This window comes from Tupaia chinensis, unplaced genomic scaffold (genome assembly GCF_000334495.1).
Source record: "Tupaia chinensis unplaced genomic scaffold, TupChi_1.0 Scaffold000028_1, whole genome shotgun sequence".
NCBI lineage: Eukaryota > Metazoa > Chordata > Mammalia > Scandentia > Tupaiidae > Tupaia > Tupaia belangeri.
In genome coordinates, this window is record NW_006159458.1 from 1,759,635 (window position 1) to 1,780,199 (window position 20,565).

Below are 20,565 nucleotides of genomic sequence, written 5' to 3' on the forward strand. Positions count from 1 at the left end.
CAGCCTTGGCGTCCGCCCGCCTCTGCCACCGCCGGCTTAGCAGGGCCCCAGGGGGGACTCGCCGAGCCCGGAAGGGCCAATCATGCTAATTTGTAATGAAGACTCAGTGATAATAGCATATATGCTTTTATATTCTGCTTTCATTACAGCTGATTTTTATAGTCCAATAATTCTAATACTCTTAAATAATTTTTAAATTATTTAAATATGTAATATTTAAAAATATGGCTATACAATAATTTATGTGATGATTTACTTAATTTTTGATATTTAGACATTTTTTATTTATACACATATATTTCATTTTTAAAAACTGAATAGCTTATTCTTTTTTTTTTCTTTTTTGAGAGACAGTTTTTCTTATTTATTTCAATTTGACCACAGAGAGAGAGAGAGAGAGAGAGAGAGAGAGAGTGAGAGTGAGAAACCATCTCCCCAGGGAACAGCCATGCCACAATCCCTTCTCCTCCATTTTCTTCTCAGGATTTTGGGCACACATGCACATATGCCTGATATGAATTTCAGGCTGCCAGGTGTGGGACTCAAACCACAGTCAGCCAAGTGGGAGTCCAATACTTTTATCACTACACCACCTGCTGGCCCCTTTCTTCTTCTTTTTAAAATTGTCATAGGGTACATGCATCTACCAGAGAGATACAGAGAGAGAAAACAAAAGGTAGAGAAAGTATCTCCCAATGGGATATGATTGCACTGTAATCCCTCTCCTCCATGTCTCCATCCTGTTTGGATTTAGGGCATGCATGCATGTGGCTAGCATGGTCTTCAAGTCACTGGAGCTGGAACTTGAATTGTAATCAGCCATGTGGGATCCAATTCCCCTAACCACTAGGCTACAGGATCAGCCCTAACCATTTTATTCTTTTTTATTTTATTTTAATTTGCTATAAGGCACATGTGCTTGCTGGAGAGACAGAGACAAAGAGAGTGAAATTAACCCTTTAGAGGGGTGGGCCACGCTGCAATCCCCTCTCCTCCATTATCCTTTCAGGATTTGGGGCATGAACACACATATACTTGGCGTGTTTTTCAAGACACCATGTCTGGACTCAAACTGCACTGTCAGCCACATGGGATCCAGCCACTTTAGCCACCATGCCACCAGATGGCACCTTCTTCTTTTTTTTTGGAGAGGTTTTTGCCATAGGGCATGTGTGCTTGCCAGAAAGACAGAGAGAGACAGAGAGACAGAAAGTGAGAAATTACCCCCCCAGGTGGGATGGCCACACCACAATTCCTTCTCCTCCATTCTCCTCTTGGGATCTTGGGCACACATGCACACGTGCCCTGCGTGAATTTTTAAGCCACCTGGTCCAGGACTCAAACCATAGTCGAATATGTGGGAGTTCAGTGACATAGTCATTATGCTAACTGCTGGTCCCAACCTTCTTTTTTTTTAAGAGCTTTTTTTGCTATAGAGCTAATGCACTTGTCAGAGAGAGAGAGAGAGAGAGAGAGACTGACAGACTGACAGACAGAGACAGAGAAAGTGAGAAATCACCCTGTAGGGGGGAGGGGGATGGCCAAACCACAATCCCTTTTTGTCCATTCTCATGCACACACAAGACACCGGTCTGAGACTCAACACGTGGTTGACCATATGGGAATCTAGTGCCTTAACCACTGCTTCCCCTACTGGCCCTGGGCCCCTTATTCTTAATGATAATTACTTTGTATATTTTTAGTCTTATCTTATTTTGGGTTTGAATATCAATGTATAATAGAAATTTCTTTTCTTTTTTTAACTAGAGGATGCATTTTCTTACCAAAGAGAGAGACAGAGAAAGAGGGAGAGGAGAAAGAACTCTATTGGGGAACTGGCCACAGAAGTTTTCTAACTTTGTCTTTATCTTATCTCATATTTATCCTGAGGCTCTTAGGGAGTTGAATTAAACATAAAATAGAAGCAGAAGCTTCTGGTTTTCTAGGCAGCATGTTATCAGTTCCAGAGAATGGAACAGGAGAAAGGCTCTTGGGTATTAACTCTCTGGGCTGGCTCACTTGGTGCATAAAGGTAAGGGTCCCTCTGGGTGGTAGGACTGAACATCTACGGCTTTATGGAGACAATGAGGAGACTGTAGGGCAAGCCTCCATTTAAACTCAGAGATAAAAATGCCTCTGGGTTTCTATCTTTTATTTTTTATTTTTGTGCTAGGACACATGCACTTGCTAGAGAGAAAGAGGCAGATAGCTAGAAATCATTCCCAGAGAGAATGGCCACACCTCAATTCCTTCTCCTCCATTCTCATCTTGGGATTTGGGGCACGCACACACACACACCCAGCATGAATTTTAAGCTGCCAGATCTGGGACTCAGATGACGGTCAATTCTGTGGGAGTCCAGTGGTGTAACCATTATCCCATCTGCTGACACCTCTGCTTGTCTCAAAATGGCTTAAAACTTTAGACCACACAGTTGGATGTAACATGACATGGAAGCAAAAGCCTGAAACTTGGTCACTTGGTTTTAGTTTTGGATTCCCTGCTCAGTATGCTAGGACTTTTTCATGTCATTTGTTTGTGAAGCCACCCCACACCTCCTTTTAGTTCTCTAAAGCCTGTTTATCTAGACAGTTCTGTCTTAGGACTACAGATAAGTTTTCCTCTGTGTGCTTTGTCTTAACCCTCCTTTCTACATCCCTCTGGTATCCTGTGTAACTTCCCCTGGCCACCTCTGATTCAGCCCTAAGTGTGATAATAGTTCAACACAACCTTAGAATTGACTCATCCCACTTTAAAAGTGCACCGTGTGTCTTTCTACATTCTGTTCTAGGGCTTTCTTTCAATCTGCAGGAGCCTGCAAGGTCCTGCCTGGTCTGTGCCTGAGCTCAGTCCAGAAATTCAGGACAATTAATATTGTCAACAAATTATGGATGAAAGCCAGTGAATCTGGACTACATCCACCCATCCTGGAAACCATTAGGTGGCAGTTATAGGAAATCTTCCCCATGCTTCTCTTGAGGTTCTAGTGCCTATAACTGAAACTTTAATACCATTCTCTTGTAGGTCTCTTCTCCTTCTTTGTCTAACTCCCCTGATTAGTCCGGTGTCCTGGGATCATATTTCAGCTGGAAATATCCTCACCCACATCCTGGTCTCAGCTTCTATTTTCAGGGAACCAAACTAAGACACTTGGCATAGAAGTGGTCCTTAAATGAAAATTCTCACAATTGGATTTTAGAACTTTTCACTCTCCCATCAGGATGGCACTGCTGATGGTGATTAGAGAGGTAATAAACTGTGAGGAGGTCCTGACTGCTGGCAAATGGTCACACTACAATTACTGAGATGCTCAACAATGTTATATCCAGAGGAAGTACAGAAAAGAGAAGAAGCAATGGTGCGTAGCAGGAATTGGCCTTCTATAAGTTGTAGGCCAAGTGTGATCCACTGCCTGATTTTGTACCTAAAGTTTTACTGAAACACAGCCAAGCCCATTCAATTAGGCATTGGCTATGGCTGTTTTCATGCCACAGCAGCAGAGTTTAGATTTGTGACAGAGACCACATGGCCTACAAAGACTAAAATATTTACTATGCAGTCCCTTACAGAAAAAGTTGGCTGACTCCTAGCGTATGGCATGGGTTAACCTCAGTCAGACTGAACTTGTTGATTGTGTGCTTATCTCCAGAGTTGACAGAAAAATGGTATTGATTCTTGACAAGAGCTTCAGAAGGTACAGACTGCAATAAATGATGTTTTGTAGCCATGGGTCTATGGGTTGTTTGGAGACAGAAGGTAATCACCAGTCAGCATGGTTTAGTGATGTAACATAAGTTACATTTGTTTGAAACTAATGACTTGCAGCTGGTTTCACTAGACTCTGAGGTGTTTCAATGCTTGAGGCTGGTTGCATGGCTGGAATGTGCTTCTATAAACAACTCACTGTATTGACCCTCACCATGAGCGTGTTGGTATCAGAAATTTTATTTCTGACACGTTTCCTGACCTACTTTATAGAAAAGTGGCTAAGATTGCTTTGGAGGCAAAGAGAGAAGATAAGAAATGAGATTAAAGTGAACTCTCCATGGACGAAATGGTTAGCAAGTCATCCTTTCTTTGAAGTGATAAAAACTTTACATTCTGTAATGGGGACAAACTTATTAATGGTGTTTAAAGATGATAGGTATGGAGCCTAGGAAAATAAAAAAAATGGATTAAGAGGCTATATACAGGTTAGGGACCAGCGGGTGGTGAGGTGGTTAAGGCACTGGACACTCCGACATGACCAACGACAGTTTGAGTCCTGGACCTGGTGGCTTGGTTTCTCGCTCTCTCTCTCTCTTTCTCAGTGTGTGTGTGGTTATAAGCAGGATTTTAGAGAGTCATTGTTAAGACTATTACTCAGAATTAATTATGCCTGGGTAGTTTCCCTGGCCCTGGGTACTGCTGAGTAAGCCAAATAGAACAATGTGTTTGAGTTAATACAGAACTACATTAGTAGTCATTTTTGCCAAAATGGAACATTCATGGGAGGGACAAACATGCAACATATTGGATTGGATTAAAGGAGTGCACTATATCTATAAGGCAAAGAAGCGCTGTCCTACCCTGCCTTGCTCAACTTGGCTTCACAGAGGCAAAGGACTTGCTACCTAGAGGACAAGAGAACCACAGGTCTTTGCCTTTCAAATCTTGTCCCACACAGAGAACATGAGTAAAGTGGGAAGCACCAATAAGACCACTATCCCTTCCAGCAATACGGGTCAGAATATGTACTTACTTAGAGGTGAGGATGTTTGATTTAAAACAAATTATAGTTGTAAAGAAAGTAAGGTTTTGTTAGCACTAACTTTGGGAGTATTTTGTTATTCAGCAATATGCGACAATTAGAGGACAATATCCCATGGTGGATAAAAATGTGCAGTGTTTGGTAAGTCCCAAGAAGAGCCTCGCAGACATTATCTCTAGGGATCTAGAGGAAATCCAAGCTTTCTGAGGCTTTTCACCATTATGTGAAAAGCAGCTCCTAGTGTCCTACTGGGTCTTAGAGAAGACTGAGTGCCTTTCACGGGACACCAACTAGGTTACTCTAAACCTGAGCTGCCCCTGATGAGCAGGAGAGTATTGGATCCGTCTGGTTACAAGACCAAATGGGCAAAGTGGCAATGCATTGCACACATCCGGGATTAGGCTGAGACATGTCCAGAGGTACAAGTGAACTCTTTGAGCTGGCTCTCCAGATTTCCATGGCACCTGCCTCTATTGAATCAGTACCTTTTCCTTGATTCACATAATTTCTCATTGGTTGGTTTCTGAGACCAACTTAAAAAAGAAAGAGAGCATTGGGTCTGGTTCACAAATGGCTTTATGAAAGGAAAGGCTGAGAATCCCTTATCCAAAATACTTAGGACTAGAAATGATTGGGAGTTTTTACAGATTTTTAAATTTAAAAAAAGAGGGATCAGCAGGTGGCGTGGTAGTTAAAGGTGCTCGATTCCCACTTAGCCAACTGCAGTCCAAGACCCGGACCTGGAGGCCTGCTTTCTCCCTTCCCCTTTCTCTCTCTCTCTGGTCAAATTAAAAAAATAATAATCACAGATGGAATTAAATAAATAATTCCTCTTTTAAAAAAAGAATTTTTTGCAGAGGGCATGTGCCTTTGACAGAGAGAGAGAGAAAAAGAGAGAGAGAGGGCACCTTCCAATGAGATGTGACCACAACACAATTCTTTTACCTCTATTCCTTCTTCCTGTCAGAATTTTGAGCTCACACACTCATGTACCCAGTGAATTTTTCAAGTCACCGGGCCTGGTTTCAGACCATTCCACAGATAGCCATGTGGGATCTAGATCCCTTAAGAGCTGGCTAAAGGCTGGCCCAGATATTGGAATATTTGCATTTACATAATGAAATATCTTGGCTGTGGGACCCAAGGCTAAGCATAAAACTCATTTAATTTTATATAAACCTTATACACACAGCCTGAAGGCAAGTTTATACAATATTTTGTATTGCAGCATTTTGACTGTGACTGGTCACATGAGATATGGAACTTTTCACTCGTGGTGTCATGTGACATCTCAAAAAGTTATGGATTTTTTGTTTTCAGATTAGATCTGCTCAATCCATATTCTAGGCATAAACAAGATGTCGTAGGACTCTTTCTAGGTATGTCCTGAAAGAGTAGTGGGGGATGCCCACCAAAGGGGAAAAGCTCTGGATGTTGCACCTGGCATTTCCTTGGCATGGAGAGAGAAGTGGCTTATGGTGAGGATGTCCATGGAACAGGGGGCAGTTTCCCTTTAACTTTAATTATTTTTATCATGTTTAATTAGTTCCCAGTGAGGGTACATCATGGCAGCTTTATTCCATCTGGTATTGGCCTATGCATCTCACTGTCAGTGGTGAGCGTGCTGGCCAGTGCTAAGTAGCTTAGGAGAAACAAGATGCAGAATAAGGTGGTCTGGGAAGGTAGCATGAAGATAGATCTTTTGAGAATGGGCACAAAGTCTGAGGCCTTTGTATTAACATCATACTCACAGACAGCATCCACTACAAGGAAGGCATTCAACAATCAGGCAGACTAAACTGAGACATGTTAGCCAGCCTCTCTCCTTGGCACTCCATTGTTTTCACAGAGGGCCTATGAAAGTAGCTATATGGCGGCAGTGATGTGCATGGATGATATACATGGGTCTAAAATACGGATTACCTCGACAAAAGTCTGATTGACTTACTGCCACTGTTGAATGTCAAATCTCCCAGGCTAACACTGGATTCATAATATGGTACAACTAACCTACTTGAAAGCAAGTTGATTATATCAGACAGACCCCTTCTACTCTAAAAAGGGCAGTGATTCTATTTTAACAATAGAATTGCTAGCTATTCTGAATTTGGGTTTGCCTTCCTTGCCCATAGTGCCTTGGCCAGCACTGCTGAGAATTGATAGAATAACTTACCTAATGAGCATGATACCTCATATTTTTTGTTTCAGACCAAACGACCTATTTTATGGTAAAAGAATACAATATTTGGTGCATGGCAATGGGTTCCATTGGCCTTACCACACCTCACTCTTTTGAAGAAGATGGCCTATTGGAATGGTGGAATGGCCAAATACAAGCTCAATTAAGGGCCATCTTTGGGTCAACACCGTGTTGAGCTGGGTTGTTGTCCTCAAGGATACAGTATTTGTGTTGAACCAATAGTTACTTTATGAAACCATATCCACAGTATAGACAAGCTGGGTTAAGAAACCAAGGACTGGAAGTAGGATTGCCTCCCTCACTATCACTCTAACGTACTTGTGAGATTTATGTTATCTTGAAAACCACAACCTCTGTTGGATCAGAAGCCATAGTTTTCCAGGGAGAAAGTTGTTTTTTCTTTTACCCAAGGACAGAGTAAGAACCATTCCATGGATTCTACAAGCCACCAGTGGCCTGCAATGAACAGAATGACCAGAGGTGAGAATGAGCAATGTGATTTCCATAGAGAGCTAAAATGACCACTGCACAATGCAGGTGGGAAGAAGTACATCTGGAACTCAGGAGATTCACTAGGTTTATCTCTTAGCTATTTCCCTGCCCAGGGTTAGCAATGAATAGACAATCATGGCAACCACTTCCTGAAAAGAGAAAGACAGCTAAGGGCTTAGACATCTCAGGGAAAAAGTTCTGCAACACCTCTCCAGAAAATACAGATAATCTGGAGTGCTGGCAAAGAGAGGAAAATATAAAATGAATAGTGGAGGAGGGAGGTCATGAGTATCATTTATGACCCAGGGCTGGTTGCAACAGCACATCTGTTAGTTTGTTCACCTAATCTCCTCGTGGTAAGTCTTTAAAGATATTGTAGCTGGCTTCTGCTTTACAGTAGACACCGTGCCAGATTGTATTTAATGGACAGTTTGGACAGACTAGAGGGGTGCAAAAGGTGGATTGTATCAGACAACTTTTGCATAGTTTCATATATTCTAAGCTTCACCTTTTTTTAGGAGGGGGTGATTGGGGGAGTTTGCCATAGGGTGTGTGCGCACACTGGAGCAAGACAGAGAGAGGGAAAGTGAGAAATTCCCCACCCCCCCCAAGAGATGGCCACACCCTAATCCCTTTTCCTTCATTCTTTTCTCAGGATTTTGGGCACACATGCACACAGGCCTGGCATGATTTTAAGCCACTGGGTCTGAAACTCAAATCATGGTCATCCATATGAGAGTCCAGTGTCTTAATCACTATGCCACCTGCTGGTCTCTAAGCCTCATATCTTAAGTCAACCACTGCAGTGGTGACCAGTTCTGCTTAGATTTTGATAAGCATCATCAAGTTTTACCTTGAAAGGGCCTCATCTTCAGCCTTATATCATGTATGTTTTTTTTTTTCTCTGTTCCATAGTTTCTCTGATGCCAAAGCATGGAATGTCTGTGGATATTAGTTAAACATCTACAACATACAATTCGGAAGTGTAGGAGAGTTAAGGTTGGTAGGAACACACTTAACCAATGGAAGATAGGACAATGGATATATGTATCCCTCTCTTGTCTTCTGAGTAGACAGCTGTGAGACATATTTCATAAGGTTCATTAGGCAGGCCCATAAATCAAACTCTATTTGTGAAGCAGTGGCCATTTTTTTTTTATTTTTATTTATTTATTTTTTAAAGAAACTTTTGAGACAGAAAACAAGAAATTATCCCCAGGGCGGTTGACCATGCTGTAATCCCTTCTGTTCTATTCTCCTCTCGGAATTTTGGGCATGCATGCACATGCACCCAGTGTGAGTTTCAATTTGCTGGGTCTAAGACTCAAACCACATTCGGCCATGTGGGAGTTTAGGCGCCTTAACCACTATGCCACCTACTGGCCCCAAGCAGTGGGCAACTTTAAAACACATCCTTTAGATTTTTTTTCTCCTTTCAGGTTCAGTCCCATTGCTTGTCACTCCTGCTCCCTTGTTTGATATATTCAAGCTACTGGCATGCAAGGCTTTATCTCAAACTCAACTTCAAGAAGGAAATACATGATTTCACCACTAATTGTTTAAGGGATAATAAAATCAAGATAAATTCAATATGCATAAATATTGTCCAAGTATGACCTTGACATGATCTATTGTCTCCAAGAAAAGTAATTTACTTTAAAAATGATGACTACTCATGAACACATGGTTAGCTATCTTTACTATTAGAAACTGTCTTAAGTTTGTTTTCCTAAAAGACAAGGGATAGTTAGATGCATAAGCCAATGGAAGATAGAACATCTGCAGAATGGTTGCCATGACGTAGCCTCGCCTGGAAAATAAACAGAACCAAAATCACTAAACTGAAAGGAACGCTGCCCACTGTCAGAATTAGATAAATCTGACACACATGACAGAAAGAGCTACTCTAATAAAAATAATTGCAACACTTCTGGTGACATGGTGGTTAAGGCATTGGACTCCCACATGGCCTACTGGAGTTTGATTCCTGGACCTTGCAGCTTGAAATCACGCGCCGCATGTGTGTGTGTGCATGCATGTGTGTGTGTGTGTGCCCCAAATCCCAGGATGGAATGGAGGAAAAGGGACTGTGGCATGGCCATCCCCAATCACTTAGGGGGTGATTTCTCACTTTACCTCTCTCTCTCTTTCTCCGGCGAGCACAGGTGCCCTATAGCAAAAACCTTAAAAAGAAAAATTCCACTAATAACCTCCATTAACTGAGAGAAAGTATGCAGTAGGTACTCTTCTAAGTGTTTTACATCCCTCTGCCAGTTAACCCTTACAATATCATATGACAGAGACATAATCTTTGCACATGTGGAAAGTGAATGTAAAGTAACTTGCTCAAGTTAGGACATGAACTTACCCCTACTCTAAGATATGTGTTCTCTGCCACCAGAGTATACCTCAAAGATGCACATGCATGCCCTATTATCCAGCACATGGCTTCAAGGTCATATCTAAAAAGTTAGTTAATATATCACGTTTAAATCTCTGACCCATGATTACAAACTCTGTATACCAAATCAAGCAAAATAATACATCATATAAATTAAAAAGTAGCAAGTATGGGGCCCAGCAGGTAGAAGGGTAGTTAAGGTGTTAGACTCCCATATGATTGACCATGGTTGAAGTCCCAGACCCAGTGCCTTGAAAATTATGCTGGGTGCATATGCATGGGTGTCCAAAATCTTAGGAGGAGAATAGAAAAAAAGGGATCATGGCATGGCCATCTTTCCTGGGCAATGATTTCTCACTTTCTCTCTCACCGTCTCTCTCTGTATATCTCTCCTTTCTACTGAGCACACGTGAGGCGTGACCATCCCCCCTGGGGATGTTCTGGACAAATGCTCCTTTTGGGTGAGGTTCATAGCCTCATTGGTTGAATTTCTCTTTTCTTGTAAACTTTGTGATGGTTTGTGTAACCAGAATCCTTAGAACACTTGTTCATGACGTAGGAACAACATCAAGTGTAACTGTTGGTCAAATTTCTATTTGTCTTCCAACCCAATTTAGCTGCCACAAAAATGGTTAGGCTTCTCTTAAATTGAAATGGGACAATTTCCATAAAAGTGCTAACGAAAGATACTGTGCCTCTGTGCTCCCTCCACCAGGGGGAAGAATGGAGAAAGAAAAAAGTCATCTCACTAGGGACAGAAATGGAGGTTTATTGGAAATCAGATTGAAGCTAACACACAACTGGACCATGATCTCTAAAGAAGAGAGATGGAGTCTTTCTTTTTCTTTTTCTTTCCTTCTTTCTCTCTCTCTTTCTCTCTCTCTCTTTCTTTCTCTCTTTTTTTTTTAACATTTGTTTATTTATTTCCTGGGGGTTGGGAGGAGAGACAGGTACCATGGACAGGGTCTCCACACTGGCCTTCTGCCAGCCAGGCACTCAGCTAGGATCATGCGGAGGGACGTGCATGGTGTGTTCAAATAGACCTGGGACAGGAACTCAAAGTTTTCCCACATGGTACCCAGCATCATACAGCAGCATTCCTGCCCCCTGCCACGACTGGGCTGTCTTCTTCATTTCTTTCTTTATTTCCGGGACTTAACGAAGCACATTGTAAGCATTTTTGGCATACAATTTTAAAGGAAAGAAGAAGTAGATATCCAGCTGACAAAAATAAATTCCTTTCACTCTAGTAAAGTTAGTAATTGTTAAATTGAAGTTAGAAAGTCAGGATTCTGGCATCTTATAATCACTGCATTTATTACATTTATTAAGCCTAAAATGCTCATCTGTAAAATGAGTATGAAACTATCCATTCATATTGAGTGATGAAGAAATCTATCTAAAATGCAAATCTGACCTAGACTCTCTAGCCTCAAACTTTAGAGTCTCCAGAATCAAGTCCAGTTTGTTGGATAAATGTACTCCAAACTTGCAAAACAAAGTGACTGGAGGGTTTATAAGGCATAAGAGTTGGCTGAAAAAGGGTTGGACCATGGCACAGTGCTTAATCCCTATGCATAGGAAGCCAAATACCACATGGCTGACTGAGTTTCAAATCTCAGCCTTGGTAGCTTGAAAACATGCCAGGCAAATGTACACTCATGTCCCAAATCCTGACAGCATAGACAACTGAGAAAAAAGGATAGTGGCATGACCACCATTAGAAGGTGCTTCCTTGTCTCTCTATCTCTCTGGTGCTTGTCCTTTGGCAACTGAAAAGACATGAATATGTAGGATATCATTATTGTTTTTTTTTTTTTTTTTGGAAAGGTTTTCGCTATAGGGTGCATGCGCTCACCAGACAGAGAGCGAGACATAGAGATAGAGAGAAATCACCCCCCAGGGGGGATGGTCACGCTGCAATCCCTTCTCCTCCATTCTCCTCTCAGGATCTTGGGCACGCACGCACAGGCGCCCGGTGTGAGTTTTAAGCCACCGGGTCTGGGATGCGAACCGCAGTTGACTACGTGGGAGTCCAGCGACATAGTCATTACACTAACTGCTGGTTCCCAGGATATCATTATTCTTCAAGTCATGAATATGTAAGATAGCATTATTCTTATAACATCAAGTCAGTGACAGAGCTCTGGAAGTTAGGAATGTATCCACTGCAAATAAGAGAAAACCTTATTATAATGATTGAAATAGATCAGAGAGAAAGTAAAATACAAAATCCTAATCAGGGCTGAGGAGGGAAGAAAGCTGGCATGTTCTGGAAAGAAAGTGGCCAGTGAGGGGTATAGAACAAGGCTGGAAAAGAAGGCAAGGGTTAGATCCGATCACTTCAAGTCTTGAATGACCATATTAAGCCACTAGAATTTTATGCTAGATGCACTAGGATAAGGTTATTATGACCTGTTAAGACAAGCAGGTCATAACAAATCTGAAATGAGAGACAAAAAGAAATCAAGAGTTAGATGTTAAATGTAGTAATTTAGTGATGTGTTTTAAATAGGCATTATACAGGTAGGTTAAGTAATGACTAAATATTGGCGTCTGAGTCTCAGGAGAGTGACCTTGGCTAGAGAATGCCTTTCTTTCCCTATTAGAATTAGTGGCTTCCTTCCAGTGTTTACAATGAAGAATTTTAGACTCTTCTCCTGGAATCTCAGGGTTCCCAGGAAGCACCACAGGGGCAACACAACAAATTGAACAAAAGTTCAAAGGGATGGGAGATCCTTTAACAAAACAGCTCTTGTTTATTTGTTTGCTCTTTAAATTTGTACACTACGTATAGATTCCAGAGAAGATTTTATTTAAGAACATGTTTGAAAGTCACATCATAATAATAGCTAGCTAGCATGTAGCGTGTGCTTTCTATATGCCAAACACTGTTCAATACACACACACACATGCACACACACTCGTATATATATATATATAAACTTAGATGTCACAATAACCTCATACAGTAGATATCACTATTAACTTTAATTTTTGATGGGGAAGTGAGGCAGACAGGTTAATGACTTACACAGTTGCAAAGCTGAAAAGATATGAACTCAGAATTAGGTTGGCCCTTTTAACCACTATCTCAGGATAGTATCTTCCTTTTTTTCTGGTTGCCATAGGGTACATGGTCTTGCTGGAGAGAGGGAAAGGTAGGAAGCACACTGCAATTCTTTTTCCTCCACTATTCTCTCAGGATTTCAGGCACACATACAAATGCCCAAATGCCCAGCACTTTTTTCAAGCTGCTAGGTTTGGGGCTGGAACCACACAGCTGGCCATGTGGGATTCAATGCCTAAACCACCACACCATGTGGCTGACCTAATATTGAAAATTTGTAGCAGAATATGGAAGACTTAAACCTACTTTGCTGTCCAATGGCTTATGAAAGCCCCATGCAGGCTGTGTTCTAGCTAGCCTGAATTGTATACTTCTCCCCCAGGTCGTTCATACACTCACCTCTGTGTCTTTGTTCATTCTATCCTTCAAAAGTCGGCTAATACAGGGACCAGCAGCTAGCGTAATGTCACTGGACTCCCATGTAGTCTACTGTGGTTTGAGTCCCAGACCCAGTGGCTTAAACTCACGCTGGGTGCGTGTGCGTTTGTGCTCAAGATCCTGAGAGGAGAATGGAGGAGAAGGGATTGCAGTGTGGCCATTCCCCCTGGGGGATGATTTCTCGTTTTCTGTCTCTCTGTCTCTCTCTGTCTCTCTGGCAAGCGCACACAGCCTAGAGCAAAAACCTTTCCCCAAAAAAATAAATAAATAAAAAGTCAACTATTGCAAACATTTTCATGAAAGCTTGCTCTTCTCCTTATCTGTTAAAGTCAGAACATATCATGAACTCCTTTAGACTTTAAAAATACTCTGTTCACAGTCCAATTATACCAATTGTGATTTTTTAGAAACAAATAGCTCTATCCCTTGCCTCTCTCATATCCACACAGACATTATGAAAATCTTAAAGGCAATAACACTCTTCCTTGTTTAACTGAGCTCCATACAGTCATTTCACCTCTGGAACTGATGAGCTAGAAATAAATTTAGACACAGAAGCAATTACAATTGACTGTTGAAAAATGTGGGGGTTGAGGACATTGATCCTTCATATGGCTGAGAATTCACATGGAACTTTTTTGTTGTTTCTTTTACTTTTTTTAAAGTTTATTATTTGTATTATTATTATTTTTTATGAGAGAGAGTGCATGCATAAGACAGCTTGCACAAGAGGGGTGAAGTACTATCAACAGGATCTCCTCATGCTGCAATCCTTTCTTCCAAACCTTTCACTGATCAGGATCTTGGGTAGTCATGTTATACACACCTAGCATGTTTCAGGTCAGTTTGGGATCTGAGCCCATGGTCAGCCATGTGGCTTCCAGCATTGAGGTTTAATATGCCTGGATCATTGAGGCTGGGTCTTCACTTAACTCTTGGTTCTCCAAAAACTTAAGCACTAATAACTTATGATTGACTGAAAGTCTTACCAACAACATAAATAGTTGATTAACACATATTTTGTATGATAATATATTATATACTGCATTTTGACAATAAAGTAAGCTAGAGAGAAGAATATATTGTTAAGAAAATCATAAGGCAGAGAATGTATACAGTACTATACTGTATTTTCCAATATATTAATTGAAAAATATCTATGTATACGTGGATCCACCCAATTCAAACATGCATTGACTGCTACAATGTGTAGTACACAAGGGTCAGCTGTATAGTACAGTCAAACAATTGCAATAAAGAGATGGTATTTCACAGTTTATTAAATCAAACTGCTTAGGTTCAAATCATAGTCATGCTACTAGCTTAGCTTCCTAAACTTAAAGAAGTTATTTGTCTGCTCTTTGCCTCAGTTTATGCATTTGTAATATATCTTTACTAGTTTCTGAGGTATTAATGGCAAAGCCATACATAAAGTTGCTGCTGTTTTAGAGATTATAATCTCACTGGGATGTAGTGAAACTGCATTTATGGGACAAACGAACAGGCAAATATATCACAGAATAACAAGAAATGTGATAAAAGAAGTACAGAGTGCTATGAGAATAAAGGAGAGACCCATTTTCAGATTTAATAGGTCTAAGTCTTACCTAAATTAAGCTCAGTAGCTACTCAGATCACGGGATTGATGGAAAAAGTACAAAAAATTGGACAGTTAAGGAGAGTACACACAAAAACCTTTGGGGGCAAAGAGAGCAGAATTAATTGGGGGAATTTAAAAAGCTCAGTGTTACTACACACAAGGTGGCAAAAAGAGGTAGGCTCAGATTACAAAAGATCTTATGAGTATTTTAGTTAGTTTGACTTAATTACAAGAAAAATAACTAGTTGTAGAAAGTCTACACTTTAACAATATTACTCTGGCTATAGCATACAGAATAAATTGGACAAGGCCTGCAATGAATGCAGCAAGACCAATTTAGGGGTTACTGCAGAAGTCAAGGAGACTAAGAGAGGTAGCACTTAAGTAAGTAGAAGTGAGACGGAAGAAACGAGAATGAAATAAATCATCAGTCTGGTGATAGATTGGAAATGAAATTGGTGAGGGAAATGAACATGTCTATTATGTTGCTTTGCTTTCTGAGAGACAATTGGACAGATAACAGTATTGGGTGTGGGAATAGAAAATATAATAGGCAAGAATTGGTGAGATGAGCCAGCCCCATAACCTAGTGGTTAACGAAGCCAGCTTCTATATAGCTGACTGCAGTCTAAATCCTGGCCCCAGCTGCTTGAAAAACATATTGTGTGTGTGTGTGTGTGTGTGTGTGTGTGTGTGTGTGTCTCCTAAATCCCAACAGGATTGAGAAATGGAGGAGAAGGGATTGTGGCATGAAACCACCCCAATGGAGGATGCTTTCTCATATCTCTCTCTCTCTCTCGTGTATGTAGCCTCTGACAATTTAAAAAATAAAGGAAAAAAGAAACGCTTTTGGAATCATGGCGGCGGTGGATATTCGAGATAATCTGTTGGGAATCTCTTGGGTTGACAGCTCTTGGATCCCCATTTTGAACAGTGGTAGTGTCCTGGGTTACTTTTCACAAAGAAGCAATCCTTTTTATGATAGGACATGTAGTAATGAAATGGTCAAAATGCAGAGACTGATACTGGAACACTTGAATCAGATGGTTGGTGTTGAATACATCCTTTTACATGCTCAGGAGCCCATTCTTTTTGTCATTCGGAAGCAGCAGCAGCAGTCTCCTGCCCAAGTCATCCCACTAGCTGATTACTCCATCATCACTGGAGTGATCTATCCGGCACCAGACTTAGGATCAGTTATAAACTCCAGAGTGCTTACTGCAGTGCATGGCATTCAGTCAGCTTTGATGAAGCTACGTCATACTGCCGGTATCATCCTTCCAAAGGATATTGGTGGCACTTCAGAGATCATGAAGAACAAGATAAAGCCAAACCTAAAGCCAAGAGGAAAGAAGAACCAGAGACAGTATGCAGATGCTCTACTCGTAGATCTTAGACAAAAATTTCCACCCAAATTTGTACAGCAAAAGACTGAAAAAAGCCTGTCCCAGTGGATCAGACAAGGAAAGAGGCAGAACCTATACCAGAAACTGAAATCCGAGGAGGAGACCACAAAGAATGTCCAGCAGACAGTGAGCACAAAAGGCCCTCCAGAGAAATGGATGAGGCTTCAATGAATATGGGACAGAGAACGGCTTTCAGGACTCTTGTCACTTATTATACCTCAGTACTGTGGCTGGGCCTTGAGGTTTCAAAATCTTTTTTTGTGGCTGGCCCTTGAGCTTACAAATTCTTTGTCACAACCCTCTCATTTGTATGGAATACACATGTTCTCCCATCACCCATTTCTATGTGAATGTTTCTCATGTATTTTATAATCTTTCCTCTACTGGACTTGAGCAGCCTACCCACTTGCTTTATGTGTTGATATATACAGTTAAAAACAAAATAAAGGTATTTGTATACATTGCTTTAAAAAAAATAAAGGAACAAAGAGAGTTGGTGATGGAATTATGAGTTCAATTCTGGATATATTTAGTTTCAGTTGCTTATGACATTCAAAAAGAAAAAGATGCTAGTTGAATTAATTGGAAACTTGGGTTTTCCAGCCAGTGAATGAGGAAGCATCAAGGTGATGGAGAACTCTGTCAAGGATTTCATTGAAGTGATAGTTTTGGGAATGCGACTAGATAGAGAAGGAAGAGAAAGAAGGTCTGGACAGACAGAGAGAAGATAGATAGGTGAAAAAGAAAGAGGTACTATTAAAGAGTAAGCACAATAACAATAAGTAAGCAGGAAGAATAGAAGTGACAGTTAAATTATGGGAATTTATGATTTTAGGGATAGACTCCTCCAGAGATGACAAGGACCAAACTGTAGTAACAAGAGTTGGAAACAGAAATAAGGTGAACATCAACACCGATGAGTTAATCAAGAAACCAAGGGGTCAGAGTGTCGCATGTATCAGACATGACAAGGCATTCAAGACGGTGGTAAACCGGGGAAGGAGAAGACTCAGAAATGGCAAAGCAATGATACAACACCTGAAAAGCTACTTGTTGCTATAACAAGAATAGAAACTAGAGACAGCTGTCTGAACTTTCAAATACCAAAGAGGCTCTAGGGGATCCTAGACACACCTGATATTTAAAAATGTTCTTTTGGAAATAATATGGGCAGGGCAGATAATGAAGCCCTGCAACAGAACTTGCTAGTGGGCTACATTCTTAGGAACAAAGTGAAGGCAGATGCTGTTTTCAGCATCAACAGGCAGTCTACCTGAAGCCCCAGGCATCTCATGTGGTTCATTTCTTCCCCAGCTTAAAAAATTTGCCACTAGAAAATAGAGAACAGTAAATGTTAAAAAGAAAAAGGAAACACACACACACACACACACACACACACACACACACAGGAACATCCTATTAAGAATTTTTTTTATTTTTGAAAGGCAATTTTAAGATCAGAGTTCTTATTTCTTAAAAAAAGGGAAATGGTTCAAAGCATTTTTTCTTTCTTCAGAATCTAGGTGGAAGGAAATATAAAAACAAATCAGTAAAAAGAACTGAAAATTCTCCACTCTCTTGATGTGTTCCAGTACAAACACCATGGGAGGTGAGGAAAACTCCACAAGGCAACATTTCATAGGCTCATAGAATTTTTGGGCTGGATGGGACCCTGGATCAAATAGACTAGAGCTTTGTTTAAAATGAGGATTCCCTGGGAGGTCAACAGAATGGAAATGACTCCGGCTGAAATGTAGCCGATTGGGAAAATGATTGTGTATTTCTTATAAACTAATCTTTCAAATTCATTTTAAAAAGAAGAAAAATCCAATAATTTTATAAACAATCTTAGATAACTTAATTATTAACATATAATCAGAATTTTAACAATTTTATTGCTTAATAAGACTTGGTGTACTTAAGAGTTCATGTAAAGTAACATAATATTGACTTTGAATCTTTGAAATAGCATAATATCTCTATGGGGTGACTATCATTTTAAATGCAAACTCATTTCTCTGTTAATGCAATGAGTAAATCAGAACTAATATTAATTAGGAGGCTTAAAATGATTTGTTTCATTAATGCTCTGAGGTACTATTTTTCTCACAGTAATTATGCAGTAGTCTAGATTTTCCTTCATTCACTTAAATGTTTGTCCGGTTAAAAACAAATTAAGACAAACCAAAATTTAAAAGAGTTTGTTTAAACAAAGGGCAGGTGATTTCCCTCAGATAGCTTCCTGGAAGATGAATTTTGAGAGAATACGATTAGCCACGTAGTTTACAAGGAACATATGCTGGTGGAACAGGAAAGTGATGCGTACAGTAAAAGGGAAAATGTCGTACAAAAATGTAAGTGAAGGAGTGAGGTAGAGAGATCATTGGTTACAGGTAGAAGGTAGGCTGCACAGACAGCATAAGAGGTGAGCTTTCTGCTACTCTCTGAAGTGTGACCAGCGTGATTGGCTGTAACTTAGTAACTAGCTGGGGGAGGAGGGAGTGGAGAAAAAAACCAACCTAACATGTATAATTCTGGCTTATCCATAGGGATCCAAATGGGAGTGGGAGTACACCAGCCATTTTAGGCCAGAATAGTTTAGTTAACAGTCCATATATACCTAATGTGTACCTAATACAATAAATTGGAGAGAAGAAGGGCACACTTTCTTGACACTGACAATGACTGCAAGAAGGCAGGCAAATCCCTAATCTAATACCTTCTCTTCATCTGATAATAAGGTTTAACTTGCATGATTACATCTTTAGGCAAATAACACTTAGGCTTAGTTCTGATATTCTAAGACACTTCACATTTTCTTTTTGTGAGCAAGAAAATTGGAATGTAAGATTTCAGTGAAATCTTACCAACTATGTAAAATAGATAAAAGTTGAAGTTCTAGTTGAAGTAGTGATGACAAGTGGTCCACAGCTCAACCCACATACATTTTCACTCCTCAAATCTTCAATTCTCATAACTCTAAAAGATTTTGTGGGGCTGAACTTGAAAACTAGTGCCATAAGGGGATCTATAAAAACATCAGGCAAGTAAATATTCTTAGACTATTTGTGCACACACACACACACACACACACTCCCTATATACATGTACAATATGGAAAATGTATATATAAAAAAATGCATAAAGTAAGGCTTGGTTGTTTAGAAAAAGTTAGCACCATAGAAACCAAATAGAAAATATTATTTCTGATGCATTTGGAAATGTTAATAGAGAATGGATTTTAATGGTTACAAGGGTTTATGGTACATGGTCAGGTTTATACCAACTGACACTGGGTTCTTTTGACCATGAACTAAATTTTATTTATATTCTGGTTGGAATTTTTGACTCATATGATCCAACATCCACACAACTCCTTTAGCTTAAAAGAAAAAAGAGAGAGAGAGAGAGAAAGAACCACTTGGATACACAAGAGTGAAGAAGGTAGCGTACTGCAGTCTCCCTTGTGGACTGCGGTTAGTGTAACAGGATCATAAACAAAAGGGACACGAAACCACATGGTTTGGACAGAGAACACTTCAAAGTAGTAGCTGCTTTCAAACCAAAAAGTTTTATACAGGCAAATTAGTTGGTGTCCTAAAATGACTTAGGTGAAGACTTGACCAGGGGGAAGGTAAAGGGTGTTTTGGTTTTTTTTTTTTTTTTTGAGAGGTTTTTGCTATAGGGCGCATGCACTTGCCAGACAGTGGCAGAGAAACACAAAGTGAGAAATCACCCCCCAGGGGGGATGGCCACGCCACAATCCCTTCTCCTCCATTCTCCTCTCGGGATCTTGGGCACACACTCACACACGCCCAGAGTAAGTTTTAAGCCACCGGGTCTGGGACGCGAACTGTGGTCGACTACATGGGAGTCCAGCGACATAGCCACTATGCTAACCGCTGGTCCCTGGTAAAGGTTGTTAAATGAAAGAGAACATCTTTTGTTGAACACCTTATGGGTATAAGAAGAGACTTTACGTAATCCCTTTCTATTCACAGTACAACCTTACTAGGTTTATCTCTTGTTTTTCAAATAGAATACTATAGTTAGAAAAGATTGATTAGTTTATCCAAGATTACACATGATTGGGGCCAGCAGATGGTGAAGTGGTTATGTCACAGGACTCCTACATGGCCGACTGTGGCTTAAGTCCCAGATCCAGTGGCTTGAAACTCACGCCAGGGGTGGGTGTGGGTGTGGGTGGG

General features: G+C 40.5%; 1 long non-coding RNA gene and 1 pseudogene across 1 annotated transcript in view; one reads left to right on the plus strand and one right to left on the minus strand.

The window, feature by feature from the left end:
- LOC114007528 (uncharacterized) overlaps positions 1-20,565 on the minus strand; it is a 143,951-nt gene that overhangs the window by 53,884 nt on the left and 69,502 nt on the right. The window lies entirely within an intron of this gene.
- Positions 15,809-16,528, plus strand: LOC102483129 (mediator of RNA polymerase II transcription subunit 6 pseudogene; annotated as a pseudogene).